Genomic DNA, 19,348 nt, shown 5'->3' with positions numbered 1-19,348 from the left:
GTCACATATCACTTGCACAACGTAAATATGATGAAAGAAATATAGTGGAAGATGGCATGCTTTGATCTGCCCTCAGACACCAATAGTTCTTTCTTTGGCTATGAGTAGCACTTTGATCAGGAGTCTCTTATGGTTATCTTGGAGACTTGTTTTATTGATCATGGTTTGGTCCTTCATAGTTGATCATATATAGTACTTTTATTCCTGTATATGGTAGATTCAATTTCTATTTTTCCCTCTTGTTCAAGGATATAAGGTCAATTTTCCTTGATAATTTCTTGTAATATAGTTCTTCTTCTCATTGTGACTTTCAGGGATTTCAATGAATCTTAGATTATCTCTCCTGGATCTATTTTCCAGGCTGGTCATTTTCCAGTGAGCTATTTAAGATTTTCTTCTATTTTTTTTCATTTTTTAAAAATTTTGTCTCATTGTTTCCTGATGTCTTATGGTTTTATTAGATTCTGTTTGTCTAATTCTAATTTTAGGAAGTTATTTTCTTTCTTGAATTTTTGCATTTCCTCTTCCATTTGGTCAAACCTACTCTTTAGAAACTTGTTTTCTTCCATTTTTTTTTGCTTCCACTCACACTTGATCCATTATATTCTACAGGGAGTCATTTGTTTCAATATATTTTGTGTTTCCCTTTACTTTGAGCCTATTTTAATTTTTAGGAAGTTGATTTTAACAGTGAATTTTTTCCCTAGCTGCTGAGTTTTTCTGTGAATTCTCTTTATTTGCTTTTTTTAAGCATCTCTTTCAAGTTCTTACAGTGCTTCCTTTGGTGACCGACATCCTTTTATACTTTCCTTTGAGGCTTCACTTGTTTCCTTTTTAACATTGTTGTCTTCTTCTGAGTTTGTGTTTTGGTCTTCCCTGTTACTAAAGTAACAGTTTAATGGGCAGGATTTTGTGTTGCCTTTTGCCAAATTTTCTAATTGTTCGTGGGGTGTTGTCCCTGTTATTATCTGTCTATTAAGGTATTTCTCTGTTCCTGGGGTAGAAGGTGCACTGCTCCAAGCTTGCAGAGTACTCTTCTCTGGTATTTTGAATAGGCCCAGTGTGATATTGGAAATTTGGGGTCCTTGAGTTTAGTGTTGAGATCCCTGATCTAAACTTCCTGTGGACATTTAGATCTCATACAAACTACATTTCCCATGATTCAATGAGCTTCCTGTCCTTATGTGGTGAAGTAAGACAATGTAAACAGAAGCTTAAATAGGGAGATTGGGATTGGTACTTGCTCATTTCCTATGAAGCAGCCAGGGGGAAAGCATGGCGGGGCATTTGAATTAGATCTTAGCAGGCATGTGTGTTTTTTTTTAATTATCAATATGGCTGTTAATAAAACCCTAATATCTTTATATATATATATATATATATATATCCTTTTTTCTCTTTTGCCAATTGACTTCACACAACCCCATAACTCAGCCATCTATCCTTAGCTGATCTGGGGTACCCTCTTTAGGGGAGAATGTCTTATTAACTCTCCTCAGGGGGATAAGTTTTATAATCAGAATGTCTGTATCATAATCTATAATGTAAAATTTAACTCTTTTGAGAGTAATTTCAGGGGGGAATGTATAACTCTCAGAAGGGAATGTATTTTTTATAATCTATAATGTAAAGTTTGAATTCTTTTGAGAGTAATTTCAGGATAAGAAATCTGGCATCTCTCCAGAATCCAGATAATGAAGCTGTTTGGAGAAGGCACCATGAAGATGCCTGAAGAACCTATACTGGATCATGAAGATCCAAAATGAACTTTGGGGTGCAGTTGATTGAACTATGGGCAATTGAATGCATTTGTTTTGAATGTACACTTTTATGCCAAAGGGGACTGCCCCTAATTGGCTTTTTGTCAACGTGGCTAGCAATCATTGGATCATTGTTTTTGTCTTCTTTTCTTTTATCCCCAAATTCCTGTAATTTAAAAGTTGACTGTGTTTACAAGAGCATTCGAGGAGACCAGTCTCTCTTCGCTCTTCAGGGGTGGAATGTGATATTGGAAATTTGGGGTCCTTGAGTTTAGTGTTGAGATCCCTGATCTAAACTTCCTGTGGACATTTAGATCTCTTACAAACTACATTTCCCATGATTCAACAGGCTTCCAGTCCTTATGTGGTGAAGTAAAACAACATAAACAGAAGCTTAAATAGGGAGATTGGGACTGGCACTTGCTCTTTCCTATGAAGCAGCCAGGGGGAAAAGCATGGTGGGGCATTTGAATTAGATCTTAGCAGGAACATGTTTTTTTTTTTTAAATTATCAATATGGCTGTTAATAAAACCCAAATATCTTTACATATATCCTTTTATATCAATTTTATTTGTAACACCAGCTGCCTTTGTTTTTCATGGTGTGTCTGTTGAGGAGGTAGCCCTCCTGGCTTGCTCTAGAGAAGTTTGTAACTGTTTTGTCCAGTTGTATTTAATTAATTAATTTAGAATATTTTTACATGGTTACAAGAGTCATGTTCTTTCCCTCCTCCCCCACCTACCTTCTGTAGCTGACACGCAATTCCACTGGGTTTTACATGTCATTGATTAAGACCTATTTCCATATTATTGATATTTGCACTAGGGTGATCATTTAGAGTCGACATCCCTAATAATATCTCCAAAAACCCATGTGATCAAGCAGTTGTTTTTCTTCAGTGTTTTTACTCCCACAGTTCTTCCTCTGAGTGAGGATAGTGTTCTTTCTCATAAGTCCCTCAGAATTGTCCTGGGTCATTGTATTGCTTCTAGTAGAGAAGTCCATTACATTCAATTGTGTCACAGTGCATCTGTCTCTGTGTACAATGTTCTCCTGGTTCTGCTCCTTTCACTCTGCATCAATTCCTGGAGGTTGTTCCAGTTCACATGGAATTCCTCCAGTTCTTTATTCCTTTGAGCACAATAGTATTCCATCACCAGCAGATACCACAATTTGTTCAGCCATTTCCCAATCAAAGAGCATCCCCTCTTTTTCCAATTTTTTGCTACTACAGAATGCAGCTATAAATATTTTTATACAAGTCTTTTTCCTTATGATCTTTTTGGGATATAAACCCAGCAGTGGTATGGCTGGATCAAAGCTGCCCTTTGCTCTTAATTATATCAGAGGAAGCTAAGCATAAATCTAATCCTTTCCCAACATGTTGGCCCTTCAAATACTTCTACTGTTGTTAATGGTTGATATACATCACATCAAGGTTCATGGAATGCTTTCTATATATTATTATTTGATCCTCAGAACAAAGCTTAGATACTACCTCTTACATAAGACCTTCCTGATACTTTAAATATTATGGCTTTCTGGCCATATCCTAACCATGTCACCTGAAATCTGCCTATCTCCATTATATTCCTCCCAAAACAATTCAGATCTGCCCCTGTAAAGGTAAACTTTAGTATTGAACCAAACCACTATCCACCTTCTTGCTCAATTCTAAATTGTACTACGAGCACATCTTACCCTTTTCCTTGCCTTTTAGAAATGTTTAATAACTGCTATTTCATTTATAATTCATGCTCCCACAAATGTAAAAATTCTTTGATATATATTTGAGATTTATTTACATATGTACATGTTAATGGCTCCAAGTAGAATATTCTTGAGGAAAAGAACTTTGTCTTTGTATTCTAATATGAACAATGTCTGCCACATGGTAGGGGCTTAATAAATGCTTGAGAGGTCCAACAGATATCACAATAGCTATGTTACAGACAATGAAACAAACTCAGAGGGCTTAACTTGCATATGGTCACACAGCTACCATTGAGGGCAGGTCAAATCAGGTACTAATACTATGGTCAATAATCTTTTTAGTTTATTCTGCTTCTTGAATACTTCAAGGTTATTATGCCCTTAGCCACCCCAAAGTTTTCTATTCTCCAGACTAAACATGTCCATGTCCTTCAACAGTATCTTTTATAATAGCATTGTCTCCTATCCTCTCACTGACTGCCTTCCTTCTTCTGATTATATGATGAATAACTAAAATTCTTGGCTCTAAGATGAATATTAGTGTATATATAACATGGACACACACTATTTCTGCCTTTTAAAAAATAAAAAAGAAGCCAATTGGGCAGGCAGATTATTTCTACAATTCTGCCATATGACTACCTACATTGCCTATAGAATAAAACTTTGAATTCTTAGCCTGACTTTTAAGATCTTCCACAAACTGAATCCAACAACCTTCCCAGCCTTCACAGTACAATAGTGTCATTTATAAACCACTGAACAAGGGGATTATTCACTGTTTCTTTAACTTGTCCACCATTTGAACATGCAATTCCCTATATCTAGAAAAATAATGATAGTCCTCTTTTATTGAGCAATTTACAAAGTGTTTTCCTTCCCATTTTACATATAAGGAAACCAGGGCTCAGAGAAGTTAAATGATTTGCTACCAGTGATAAAATAAATGAATTATTGAATTAATAGAGCCAAAACTTTAGGCAAGGCATTCTGATACTGTCCAGTGATATTTCCATTATACCAACTGTATTGTCACTTGGAATGTATGTCCTATCATATCCATCTATGAATTTGCATTCAATCTTTAATACTTGGCTCCAGTAGCACCTCCTCCAGAAATGAATTCCCAGTTTATGCTGTACTGATGTCCATAAGAACTAAATTTATATTAAGATTATTTTGTTTTATATTTCAGAAGGAAAACATACTATAGCAAGATGAATGAGATGATCTGCCTCATCAAATAACTTAGAATCAAATTAAGAAAACAATAATTACCAAAAAATACAAAATATAATATAAATACACAGTAAATGAAGAAAAACCAAAGTGCCATGAATAATCCAAGGAAGAAACACTTATAGTCTTGTGAGCACAATAGGGTGCTTACTACTATTCCTGTTTTCTTCTGCAAAAATAGTTACAGTGCTACTAAATAATAACCAGCATCATTTATTATTCCTCATAAATGTGAATTTTTAATATTAAGTTTCCTCTGATCCTGTGTATAAAAGTAAACAATTGATAAGGCTGAAGATAAATATAGCAATTAACAAAAATTCAACTTGGCTACTTTCAGGAATGCAATGATCTTGGTTAATGCTGAAAGACTTAAAACAGGGAATGCTATCCACCTCCAGAAAAAGAATTGCTGGAATAGGATGGATGCTGATCAAAGTGTACTACCTTTCACATCAGTGTATTTATGATTTTATTTTGGGGTTTTGGCTTTGTATGAGTGTGCTCTTATAACAGTGACCAATATGAAAGTGTGTTATGCATGATAAAAATAAATATATTTTTAAATTACAAAATACAACACCTCCAACAGAGATGTCAAATTTATTTTTAAAAAGAGAGAACATAAGAAGTTGCTCACAGATATTTTTACAAGTGGTAGTATTTAGTGCCCTGACTTATAAGTGACTACCTTGTTCTAGTTGGTTTCAATTTATTAGGATGAAGTAGGCCATGTTAAGCCCTCCCTTCTACCTTGAACAAAATTCCACACATTTTCTTGACATGTTAAAAAATTTTCCACATCTTCTTGGAACTAGACCAATTCAGGGAACTAATGTATTTGGGGAGGAGAGTGGAGAGTGGTTAAAGTGGACATTCCAAAGCAAATCCAGTGTACATCCAGTATGAAATAATAATCAGGTACCATAAAATCCAAACTGCAGCATTAATCCAGCAGAGATTTTTTTTTCAGTAATAGACAACCAACAGACCACAACCTACCTATAACTTGGCTAAAGTCCTTAAAGCTCAGATGGATTAAGGGATTTACCTATGGTTACACAGCCAGTAATGTCAGATGGGGATGAGGCCTTCCTGACTTTACACTTTCTTCACCATGTCACCCTGACACAAAGTAGAAGCAGCATGGTAGAGTGGGCCCAGTCTTGAACTTGGAGCCAGAGGAACCAGGGTTCAAATCCTGCCTCAGACATCAGCCTTAGACTCTCAGCAAATCCCTTAACTCTTCTGTGTCTCAGTGGTATCATCTGTAAAATAAAAAAGGCTGAACTAGATGGCTTCTATCTCAGCTTCTTTTCACTATAAAACATGTAATCTGAGAAGATAAAATTTTAAGATCTATATTTTTGTCAATTGGAAAAAATTTTTTAATTAAAAAGAAATTTAAGATGGAACATGGAACAGAGGATTGGGGGCAAATTTTGAAGTCTAAGACATGAGTTCAGGTCCTGCCTTTGATATAGATTAGCTGTGTGATCAAGGATAAGCCACTTGAGGTCTTGAGGCCCTAGACTAGAGGTGTCAAACTCCAAAGAGGCTAAATCTGAAGAAAATGCCATTCAGGAATGTTTGGCAAAATAACAGTGTTTTTTTTAAGATATGTAGCTTGCAGGGATCCATTTATTTTTGAATTTGAAGCCACTGCCCCATTCTCTAAGACTGAATTAGAAAGGAACTATATATCTATATAAGAAGAGGGAGTTCCCTTTAATGACAAAATCAGGTTTGAGAATGTCTTCCTCCCTATATTCTATCATTAAAAAAAATTTAAGCAGGTATATTGAGTTAGAGTTAGAAGAAACCATATGATGCCATCAGGCAATACGCCTTTCCACCCAATAGAGATGGCCCCTCTACAATATTGGGAGGGGGTAGTATTCTTTTATATTATTGTAACCTGTAGACCAAAGATGTGTCTTGAAATTATATTTTAGGAGTTTCTGTACTATGTTAATTGTTCACTTCTCTGGTAAGTATATATGCAAAGAAAAATGATCAAATCAAGTCATTTCCATCTAAGGTATTACCAAAGAAAACTAAGTTTCAAATTTCTAAAGGAAGCTATTTGTAAGCCTTTCTTCTGTGGCTGAAAACCACATAAAATGAATTCTTTCTGACTTATACTAAATGACTCTCTAAAACAATTATAATATATGTTAGACAACCTACTTTAAGAAGGTTCTTTTCAATGACTATTTTTTGAAGCAAACAACTAAATCTCCCAAATCTAATCATCAGGAGGAATGGGAGAAAAGTAATCCCACTTACAATTTCAATGTTATTTTAAAATAAACTATGCAGTGGAAAATATAGAGAAACGATCTGTATTAAAGTAAGAAGAAGGCACTTTATTTGGCTGAACTTATGGTAATTTACATCATGACCAGGTAGTTCCCAAAACATCATCACATTCCATGAACACACAGCAACATATTTAGTACCTTTGGAATTTGGAAAAAAGATCATTCCTGGAAAAGTTTTTGCCATCAACTCCTGTCAGGATTGAATTCTGGATATGAATCACAATTTTAGCTGTATTAAATCTGGGAAAAGCCAGAGTTTCCATTTTGGGGGTGTCTTGCCAACATGACAGGGATAAAAAATAGAATAGATATTAGAAGAAATTGATAATTAACAGCATGTCTTAATGGTTTTAGATTTCATCTAGAAGCTAAGACAAAAGTGATTAATACATAGCAGTAGTTACTATGAAATATCTATTACTGCCTTGGTCTACTGTGTATTTATTGAATTTATCATACCTGGTCTACAATTAAGTACATGCATACATACATGCATTTCTGCCCTGGTTCATGTGGCAGGTGGTTATTGAAGAATAGATAGAACTATAATTTATATCCTTTTAAAAATAAAAATATAATAAATATTATATTTTATATATAATATATAACTTTAAAAACAATAAAAAATAAAGTTCTGAATGAATTTTGCATACTGATCTCTAGAGCAAAAGAAAAAAGAATGAAAGGAGGGTATGTCATAACATGTAAACTTTTATCTACAAAATCTGAATAGAAAAAATATATCTCACTCATCCGTAGCATATGCCCAGAACACATAGCAAAAGAAATAGCATATTTTAGATTATAATAGAAAACGAGGTGACAAAATTAGATAGTCATGGGGTGGTGGATTACCACTATTAGTAGGGACAAAGGATTATTACCCATCTCAGAGTGGTTTGCCGAAGAACTCTTAAGTGTTGGTGGAGTTTCTGGTGGAAACAGAAATGAACTACATCCTTGTTTCCTCTGGGAAAACAAGGAAAAGCCTTCATCAGCAATCACTTTATGAGGACTATAATAATTTTACGCCAAACACTAAATAAATTCATTTCTGCAGCTGCTGCTTAATTTATTGAGCACCTACTTCAGTAAGAGGTTTATACTAAATGGCTTAAGATATTACAGAGCAGCAATGCTATCACCATTTTATAATAATAGCTAAAACTTACAAAACATTTTAAAGTTTGAGCAGTAGTCTACATTTATTCTGTCCTCTGATCCTCACAGTAACCTTCTAAGGGAGGTGCATTTACTATCCCTATTTAACTGATAGGAAGAGAGAATATAATTTTTCTGGGATTGCAGCTAATTAAGGGTCTGAGATAGGTTTCAAACCCAGGTCTTTCCTACTCCAAATCTAGCTCCTGATCTACCTAGACATTTAGTTGCCTCACCTTATTATACGGGATCATTTTGTAGTATATTTAAAAGGAAGGCAAATGAGGTGACAATATTAAAGATCTATCACTCCATGGTATCAAAAATGTGAACCACATTCCCATATCTATGAAATGCAACATCTTCTGGTTGAATGGATTGAGGCTGTAAGAAAATTATTATCATAAATGTTTTGTCTCATTCAAGAGGATTCATCACATAGCCCAGAGATTTCAAGATATCAGAAGGTTGAAAAATATAGCAGCTGTTCCACTGCCTAAGTTTAATAAATGGGTATCTATAGTTGAATCACTTATACAGACTACTGGGAATTTCATTAGCATCCAGCACAATGGAGTGGTCATGAGGTATTTACATCAAGCAAATTAATAGGCTAGAGTAAGGCAAGGTCTTTCCCACAGGTCTCCATTTATTATGACAGTGCCTCTTCATCTTCCTTTATTAATTTTTCTTTTCATTTTCCTTCACTGATATCTCTTTTTTTCTCTAAATTTTATCTTATTCAACTATATAATTTGTTTTTATCTCTTTGCCACTAAAGTCATACTCTGTTGCCTCATAATGATGTAGAAATGACCTTGCATTCTGAGAAGCTTGGAGTGGAGTACAATAATACCTAGCAGGTCTTACCAAGTTAGAAAGGCTTAGATTATGTACAAAACAGACAATTTCTCTTTACTGAGGCACAGTCTAGATATGTTTGGAGAAGTTCATGAGCAGAAGGATGGCCATTGAGATATTACTTTAGTGGTTACTCATGTTGTAACTCATGAAAAACCCCCTATTAACTGGCATAAAGATTGCAGTTTGCTTTGATAGTGATCATGGATAATTAAAATATTTCAGAAATATTTTTGATTTATCTGATTTAGTAGTCTTATTCATTTGGTATATTAATGCTAATATTTTAAGAATTAAAAATCAATTCTAGAATAAGTAGTCTAATTTCAAAAAATTGAGCCCATAGTAATGGAATTAGTTCTTCAAACTACTTCTACTGTATCAAACCATAGAATTTTTGAGATTGAAGGATTTTTAGAATTTATAATCTAACTTCCTACATGGTTTAGAAATATAATCTACAATATTCTGAGATTCTGTTTTTATTTTTTTAACAGAAAACCCTTTACCTTTTGTCTGAGTTGAAACTAAGATACCTTACACCATATATCAAAGTAAATTCAAAAAATATACGTGATTTAGAAATAAAGGGTGATACCATGAACAAATTAGGGTAGCACAAAATAGTTTCTACCTGTCAGACCAATAGATAACTGAAGAATTTAGGTCAAAACAAGACATAGAGAACATTATGAGATATAAAGCAGATAACTTTGACTACACTAAATTTAAAAATTTCTGCACAAACAAAAGTACTGCAACCCAGATTAAAAGACAAGCAAAAGGAAAAAAATCTTTATAGCATGTTTCTCTGATGAAGGCTTCATTTCTCAAATATATAGAGAACTGAATCAAATTTATAAGAATAGAAAGCATTCCCCAACTGAAAAATGATCAAAGGACATGAGTAGACTATTTTTAGATGAAGAAATTAAAACTATCTTTAGACATATGAAAAAAAATATTCCAAATCACTATTGATTATAGAAATGCAAATTAAAACAGTTCGGAGTACCACCTCATACCTATGTGACTGGCTAATATAAAAAAAAAGGAAAATGAGAAATGTTATGGGAGATGTGGAAAAATCAGGACACTAATACATTGCTGATGAAGCTATGAACTGATAAAACCATTCTGGAGATCAATCTGAAATCACTGACCAAAGGACCTTTGACACAGTAATATTACTTCTAGGTCTGTATCCCAGAGTTTAAATATATTGGAAAAGAACCTACCTGTATAAAAATATTTATAGCAGCTCTCTTTGTGGTGGCAAAATTGGAAACTGAAGGGATATCCATCAATTGGGGAATAGCTAAACAAGTTGTGGTATATGCTTGTAATGAAAAAGTATCATGCCACAAACAGGATGATCACAAAAAACCTGGAAAGACATATGAATTGATGTGAAGTGAGAAGAATAAGGAGAATAACAATAGTTAGTATAATGACCATCTGTGAATGACTTAACTATTGTCAACAAGGCAATGATGCAAGACAACTCCAAGACTCAGAATATAAAAAGGGATATCTATTGTCCTAGAAGGAACAGATTAAATGAAAATTGGAACATATCATTTCCACCATGAATTTTTTGTAGAGTAAGCAAAATATATTTTTTACAATACAATGAACATGGAAAAATGACAGGAATAACAATAGCTAATATGTAGGTAGCACTTGGTGTATACCTGAAATTGTGCTAAGCACTTTACAACTTGATTCTCACAGTTGTTCAGTCATGTGACTTTTGATGACCACTCCAATGGGGGTTTTCTTGGCAAAGATTTGGGAGTGGTTTGCCATTTTATAAATGAGGAAACTGAGTCAGAGATACTGGAATTGTTGTGATATCCCCCCTCTGGCTCATTTTACAGATGAAAAACTGAGAGGCAAACAGAGTTAAATGCTCTGCCCAAGGTCACACCACTAGTAAGTGTTAGACAAGAATTCAGATCTTCCTGACTCCAGGTCCAGCACTCTATCCCCCTGAGACATCTAGATGACCCCCAAACCCTGGGAGGTAGGGGTTCTTATCCCTAACTTATAGATTATAATATTACAGCTAATATTTTACAAAGCACCTGCTTTTACAATTATCTCATTGACTATTATTATCTGTTTTTCTGATAAAGAAACCAAGGCTGACACATTAAGTGACTTGCCCAGAGTCACAGAACTAAGTGATTCTGCAGCTGAATTTGAACTCTTAACTGTACAGAGCCTGCCAGGTAACTGGGCCTGGCATGTTGTAATGATTACTAAATTCTTCTTGTATTTTTTTTTTTTTAATTAAAACCTCTAACTCCTGTCTTAGAATTAATGCTGTGTCGGTTCTAAGACAGAAGATTGGCAAAGTATAGGCAATGGAGGTTAAGTGACTTGCTCAGATCACACAGCTAGAAGTGTCTGATGCCAGATTTGAATACAGGAGGCCTGCCTGGTTGCCCTCACGTTTTTTGCATTATTGAGGGACTTGCCCAAGTAGTATCAATTACTAACTGGTCCTGAGGCAGAATTGTTACCCCAATCTTCCTAAACACGGCTGAGCTACACAGTCCAGTTGGCTGGGACCCTAGTAAAGTCATTTCATCTTTGTCCACTTCTGTTTCCCAATCGGTAAAATAGGGAAAACATCAGCATCGCTCCCTCCTCCCAAAAATATTTGTAATGTGCTTTGCAAGCTTTTATTTTTGTTTACATAAAGAGCGATAAGAAAAAAGTAGGGAAAGGGAAGAAGAGACGAAGGCAGGCTACCCCCTCATAGGGTGAACTTCTACCCCAATCCAGTTCGTCCACGGAAGGGAAGAGATCACTGTGTCCACCTCCTAAAGTTTCAAACTTCCCGCCAGGACCCCGCAAAAGTAGGTGTGGACAGTGGTCCTCGCATCTACAAATGAGCGCAGAGAAAGCCTAACCCCTTGGCAACCTGACTACACTAATTTTCAAAACTACCGCTACCAAACGGGCTGGAAGCACCACCCCTTCTGCCTGCTCCCATTTCCGCCCTTAACCATACTTATTTCCGGGAGGGAAGGTATTTTTTTTTTTCCTGTTGTGCGCAGGTAGTTCTTCCGGGGACAAGGAACGTGACCTGCGTGAGGAACCTTTCTTAACCCGGAGCCACTTAGTTGTTGGACATAATCCGGGAGACTTTTTTGGGGAGGGTTTATTGTAGCTAGTTCTTCCTGTTTCTAGCTAGTCCCTACCTTGGGGAGTCTAGTCCTTTGGGGAATGCGGGAGATCGCGGTCGGGAAGGAGCGCGAGACCCCGAAAAGAAGTCGCTGTTACCTGAGGCGGGGGGTGGGGTGGTGGGGTGGTGGAGAAAGAGACGAGAAAAGACCCCTTTTTAGGCACTAACGTCGGGTGCCTGTTGTATACTGGGCTCTATGCTGGGCGCGTGGAAGACAAATAAATGAGCTCCTTAGGAGATGAGCAGCCTATGGAAGGCCCTAGTAATCCCAGGGGTACAGGGAAACACTTCCTCTAGGAGGTGGGGTTTTAGCTGCTATTTAAAATAAGCTAGGAGGTGGAGATGAGTCAGCAGAGCATTTCAACGTCCTATTTGGGGGATAGCCAGAGCAAATACCTAAAGTCTGAAATTAGACTAATTTTGGGAAGGTGTAAGAAGACTGGAAAAAGGAGAAGCTTTAAGCAGACTTGAAACGCTAAACTGTGTTAACTGCCCAGTCTGGGCAGGAGAGCAATTTGCTGAAGACTTTTTTTTTTTTTAAAAGCAGGTAGGTTCGCAGCTGTGTAAAGGAGAGGAGCGAAGGGAACCGGATTTTTATGGACCTTTAACTGGGTTCCAAGCTTCCCCAGGCTTCATAATGTTAGACAAGTTAAAATTTAAGTTAGCAGTATCTTGGGTCAAAGTGAACCAATTTTTTTTTTTTTAAAGTTGAGGAATCTCAGAGAAAAGTGACTTTCCCCTAACAACCCACATTATGAGGGTTAGAAAACAAGATTTCTTGACTTCAATTTTCAGTGTTTGTACACGACACTGCTTTGATTATATTCATCTGGAATAGTAACTGAGGCAGCCTAATGCAACTCTTGTCTCTGCTTCCATGTAATAAATAATCTGGTAGAATTATTAAATAAGCCACATTTATGTCTGGCTATATTTTTTCCCACTTTTTAAAAAAGTTTTACAAAAGGGTTTTTTTACATCCCTGTAGTAGGTGATACAATTATATGCAAAGCACTGTACCATACATCAATTTACAGATGAGGAAAGTGAAGCTCAGAGAAGTTGAGAACTGACTGTCTTATGAATAACAAGTGGCTTGGCAAATCATTTGAGTCTAGGTTTTCTTACTGCAATTCTAGGACTCTTAGAACACCATCTTAACGTTTAGGGGAACAGGAATGGATAGTAATGGAACAAATAGAAAATTAGAAAAACTTGAGTCTTCTGAATTTTGGTAAACTATTTTAGTGTGTTGAAAGGAGTGGGAAGGGGAGAAGGATAAAAGAGGAAATAGAAAATTAAGAAAAACATCTCTGTTATCAAGGAGCTTAGGATCTAGCAGACAAATTTCTAAAACACTCTGAAAGGCTTTTTGAAGTAGGTAGAGAAGATTTCCTTATTTTATAGATGATAGGACAAATCATGTTATCCTTATAAAGAGAATGAGGAAGATAATTTGTCAGTTAAAAGTCAAAACCAAGACTTCTGACTCCTTAAATTTATCTTTCAATTGTAATGCTGGGTTTCTTGCATCGCAATATTATCCTAGGCAATCCTGTCAGTTATCAGAATGGAATTCTGGGGTGGCATGTGCCAGATGCCAGGTGGTAACTGGCAGTTGGGCTGTGACCATATTAGGCCCTGCAAATCCATCCTTGGGGTTCTGTTTTCCCTTAACCTCACCTAGACAACTTGCTATCCCTGACCTTTCCCCTTGGGCCTTGGGTGGTGAAGGGAGGTGGGTCGTGGGTAGGAACTTAGATAGTGTAGCCAAGTGGTAAGGGTCATCTCTAGAGGTATTCAACATCATCGGTGTACCTAGCTGATCAAATAACAGCAAGCCAGAGTCTAGCTATCTCTGGCTGGGGGCGGGTTACCCTGAGCCTGTCAAGACCCTTTAGGTCCTTTGCCAGCACCTGCCAGTTGCCCCTAGCAACAGTTTAGCAAGTCTAAACCCTCTTACTTTGGTTTTCCCTTTCCAGTTCAAATAAATCCCTTAGCCTTAATCTGTGAATTCCTGTGATTATTCCAACACCTTTAAGGCTGAGACTAAGCAGAGGACAGAATTTTGAGAAGTAGGGGTTACTGTGGAAGTGAAAGCTAAACCTCCATCATTGGCAGGAAATTGAGCCACGGTTTCCTGCTGGCCTCTGCTCTCACCCAATAGGGAGTCTGTTACCTCAGCAGGGAGGGGCCCCCAACCCAACATCTTAAAGGAGTCTGCAGCTAGCAGTGAAGGTTCACTGGGCAGCTCAGCCAAGGCTGCTCCCCTCAGATAACATTAACTCCAATCTCCAGCTAGTTTAGTTACTGGCTCCTAGGCCCCTGGTGACCCCCTCATAACCATTTCCTCCTATCCCCTTATTACACTAGTGGCCATGTTGTTCAGTGGAACTTGACTTCTCCTGACCTCATCTGGAGTTTTCTTGGCAAAGATACTAGAATTATATGCCATTTCCTTCAGCTCATTTTACAGATAAGGAACTAAATTAAACAGAGTTAAGGGACTTGTCACGCAGTGAGACCAGATTGTATTTTGAAGATTACTCAGTTTAGACACATACTTATATACTCTTCCAAGGTCCTGTTCAAGTTTTAGATTTAGTAGACAGACAGGATCTGAGCTTGTACCTTGAGGAAGAGAGTGCAGAGATAGCTGTTTATTTTGATGATAGGACTAAATATGAAAGATGGTAACATAATTGAAAAATATTTCTGCATATGGATATTTGTGGGGTTTTTTATGTTTCCAGGGCTGAAGTCAAGCTCAAAGGAAAAGGAAATTAGAGAACAGATGGAAAAATACAAAAGTGCAGTGTGACTTTAAGCAAGTCACTTTATCCTTCTGCCACTCAGTTTTCTTAATTCTAAAATGAAGGGTTTCTGTGTGATGATTTTATGGCAATTTTCCATTTAGTGCACAGAATTAATAGATATTTAAGGGACATCAGAGCTAAAAGGAGAGATACAAGTTTGGAAAGGAACAGTTACCTAAAGAAGAAATAAAAGCACTTCTGGTGCCTATAGTAAATTAACCACTTAGGAAAAAATAGTCTTGACAACTTAAGGCTTATTGTTAGATTGCATTAGTCTTAAAAAAAAAAGTCTGGGAAATTCATTGCTAGGTAACTTGCAATCAGACTGCTCCAAAATACCTTTCTAAAATGCTAAACTAAATGTTAATTAGTAAACTCTGCATGATGAGAGATTTTTATCTGTGTATTTCCATTTAGTGATGGTTGTTTCACAGGGGGAGGCTGATAAAAAAAAATACAGTATTTTCTGGGCATGTAGTAGGAGAGCTGGCAACTTATTCTAGTGACAGAAGGTATTAGGATGCTGATACTGAGACTTATGTTTCAATATATATCTAGTACTTTTTTTTTTAATATTCTAACAACAACCTTCCTATTCTGCCCTTACCTATTTTTCTTTACTGTTTTTCCAGGCACCCATACTTGAACTCGTGCATATAAGCATCTCTTTTGTCTAGTAGACTGGCCCCACAATTTCCACTGGTGGAATAGGATAGCAAAGGTTCTAAAATAGTCTTGACCAGAAAATCACTAAGTAGTTTGGAATAAGTGAATTGTAGAGGAGAAAAACTAAGCTGTCCATATCAGGATAGGGAGGGAATGTAGTTGAGCAATAAAAAGAGAATGGAAAAAATGTTAACTAGTTAACAAAGAGAGAGATTAGAAAATCCTAATTTAGGATGGATTTTGTAGATGTAGCAGCGTTGAAGATATGTCTTAAATATTAACAGAATACTGTGATCAGTGGGACTTTAGAATTTGTACTGCCTAAAGAGAGCTAATCCATCTTGCACTGACATTTGATTCTGTAAAACCTCAAAAACTCAACTCTTGGCTTCTTTTTTGATCCCATATCCAAGCATTTACCAAATCTTACCAGATCCTTTTGCTGTTTTGGGGATTCACCCTTTAATTTTTACCTTATTGCCCTATTCCAAAATTATTTTTGTACCTGTTATTTCTGTAGCTTCCTAAGTAATTTATTAATATCTTAATTTCTTTCCTTCTGTTATCTAGTTGAGACAGATAGGAGCAATTCTTTAGATGATTTCCTCAGATAGAAGCTCTATAGTTAGCAACCATTAAAAGGCCTGATGCTACATGAAAGTCAAAGTAATGTAATATTTATTCGTTTTTATTATTTTGTTAGTTTTTTGTGAGTTAGTTAATTCTTAAAATGCCTCATTACATTGCTGCTAGAGTTCAGTGCAATTTAGCCCCCTCTTTCTGGTTCCTCAGTTTTTCATTCTTCAATATTTACTTTCCTTTTTACAAGCTACATATTGACATCTTTTGCATTTTAATGTCTAGCCAGATTAGTTCTATTCCCCAGACCCTTTCCATTTCAACTCTATATACCATTCTTAGTCCACAACTTGGTGCCCTTTAGGGCACCCACAAAGAAAATTATCCTACATCTTCAAAAATTTTCTCAGATACTCTGATTTGATTTAATTGAGATCTAGCTTTTCCCCAGTGACACCATTTGAACCGGGAGATTTTCCTCTAAGAGGAGTTTTTAAATTGCTTGCTTTTGGCCACTTGTAAATAATTCTTATGTTCATATTTTTCAATACTATTTCCTTGGATAAAAAAAGCCTCTATCCTTCTGCCTTTTTATCTTTTGACTACCAAGCTCACTCTCTTATCTTCATCAATGACTTACTTGGCTTATAGTCTTTCTCTTTATCTCAACCCTCATAGTCTTCTTTGGCAATATCGATATTCATGTTACAGTCCCAAAATACAAACTCCTTAACTCTGTGAATTCTTTCTACATGTACTGCTTCTACCATCCTCAAGGTAGCTACACCTTACACAAGGAATTCTGGGAACTTGCTTAAAATATTTTTAAGTGCAAATATCATTAGTTTTCTTTACAATTCTGTATTTTATGCATTTAATAACATACTTAAGTTCCCATAGGTATCACCAGACTGCCAAAGGTGACTATGACATGAAAAAAGGTGAAGAGCCCCTCCTTAGGGATTTGAATAGAGCTGCACTAAGATCCCGAATTTCAGAAGGACTTTTAATACTCTTTGCCCTCATTCAAACTTCTGGACATCGAAAAGGTCATGCATAGGGAAATATTTAGGTAAGAGTGAATAGTTTCAAGGGCAGCTACATGACATAGTGGATAGAACACCAGGCCTGGAGACAGGAAGACCTTAGTACAAATCTGGCCTCAAACAAATCATTTAACCCTGTTGGCCTCAGTTTCTTCATCTGTAATATGAGCCAGAGAAGGAAATGACAGACCACTTAGTATCTCTGCCAAGAAAAACCCAAATGGGACTACAAAGGATTGGACACAACTGAAATGACTGAATAACTGTACCAAATAGTTTGTAGAATCACAGAGGACTGTAAGGAAAGTAATGTGGGGTACAGTAGGATAAAGAGAGTATTAAATATTAGTAAGAAGTTTGAACTTTATTTGGGAGGGAATAGTGAGCTGCTGAAATTTTTTAAGTACTGGAGCCATGTGGATAAAGTGGGTTATTATTAGGAAGATGAGTCTGCCCATTCTGACTCATAATAGCTATATGTAACATTTTCGGGGTAAATATTTACATCACAGGAATGAACAAATGCTGAATATTTCATTGATTTTGTTGACTTAAGAAAATGATGAGTAAAAATAATATGGATTGAACTTAAAAGTGGGGAATAAGATTGAATGCTTTTCTACTACAGACTATGTAATAGAAGTCAGAATTAGGATGATGGCAGCAGGAGTAGAAATGAGATGGATAATATGAAAGAATTGATGGCTTGATTGATTACATTTTTATAAATAAGCTGCATTAGCAGTTGAGTTTCTGGTGATCTTTAGCAATTATTTATTCATTTCTTAATAATCCTGCATCACAGTCTCTAAAGCAATTACTGTGAAGTTTTTACTTTCATCTAAAGCCCTTTACATCCCACAACTAATAATCAGAATCACAAAATTTTTAAGGCTGAGAAACTCCAGTGAGGTGATAGCCATTATTGCCTGAGAGAGCCAGCAATTTGCATTTAGAGAGCTCTAAGAATTTGGAAATTTTTCCTTAAATTGAACTTTGTCAGGGCTGATTTAGATCAATCCCCTAGTAACTTTGTTTCCAAATTAGGATGGATTGAGGCACTTGTGATCCATCTAATAGTTAACAAAAGGAGGTTTGCTTCGCTGTATTAAGAGAAGGACATGCAGAGTGAGAAGAGATAATGTCCATGGTGAGGTTGATGAGTACAGCTTTTCCTGTGTAGTTTTTCTATCTTCTGGTCTCAAGGTGGAAGGAAAAACTCTTCCTAATATCCTGGCTGTTTGGTGCTACTTCATTAGCCTCAACCTCTTAGTCTTGAGAAAATTTAGCCTCCATTTCTGCCTCTTTTATTATCTCTGCAGAGTGGGCTTTTTGCCTTAAACTCCCAGTTCCTGCCATTTGCCTACCTCACTGTTTGGGCAGCTTAAAGAGCTTGGGAATAGGCCCACTATGGTTAGTCTTAACCATTCAGCAACTACAATGGACTCATTCCGACTCCTATGATGATTGAAAGTGACATTTTAGTGATACTTCTCAAAGGCCTCGTCCCTGGACCTGGCAAAGCAGGCTGTGGCAAGCCCTACAGAGCTAGACATATGTTCTAGTGTGTAAAATGCCTTCCTGATTGGTCTATCCCCAGAAGATTAAACTTTGGATAATTAAATTTTGACCCTTAAAAGCTCATGAAGACTGTGGAGAAGGTTGCAATTTGTGTGTGTTGAAAAAGTTGCTCATGAAATCACAAATATTTCGAAGTACTAAGATGACTTTGCACACATATTTAATGGTGGTCCATGTAACTTTATGAATCTATAACCAGGCTCACACAGATGTGATCTCATGAAAAAAGTCATTGCAGGGAATTTTACATGAGAATGTTATCTTTATAGTCCAAAGGAATATAATGAGTTTCTTGATTTCATCACTTGTTTCCATAAAATGAAAAAGGTAAATTGGAGCTACATCATGAAAGGCCTAAAAGCCAGGCTAAGGAGATTTTCAAATGGAATGTTATATGCTTGGCAT

The sequence above is a fragment of the Gracilinanus agilis genome, chromosome 4, assembly GCF_016433145.1.
Source record: "Gracilinanus agilis isolate LMUSP501 chromosome 4, AgileGrace, whole genome shotgun sequence".
Lineage (NCBI taxonomy): Eukaryota > Metazoa > Chordata > Mammalia > Didelphimorphia > Didelphidae > Gracilinanus > Gracilinanus agilis.
The sequence above is the reverse complement of the archived record's forward strand: the minus strand, read 5'-3'. Positions refer to the sequence as shown.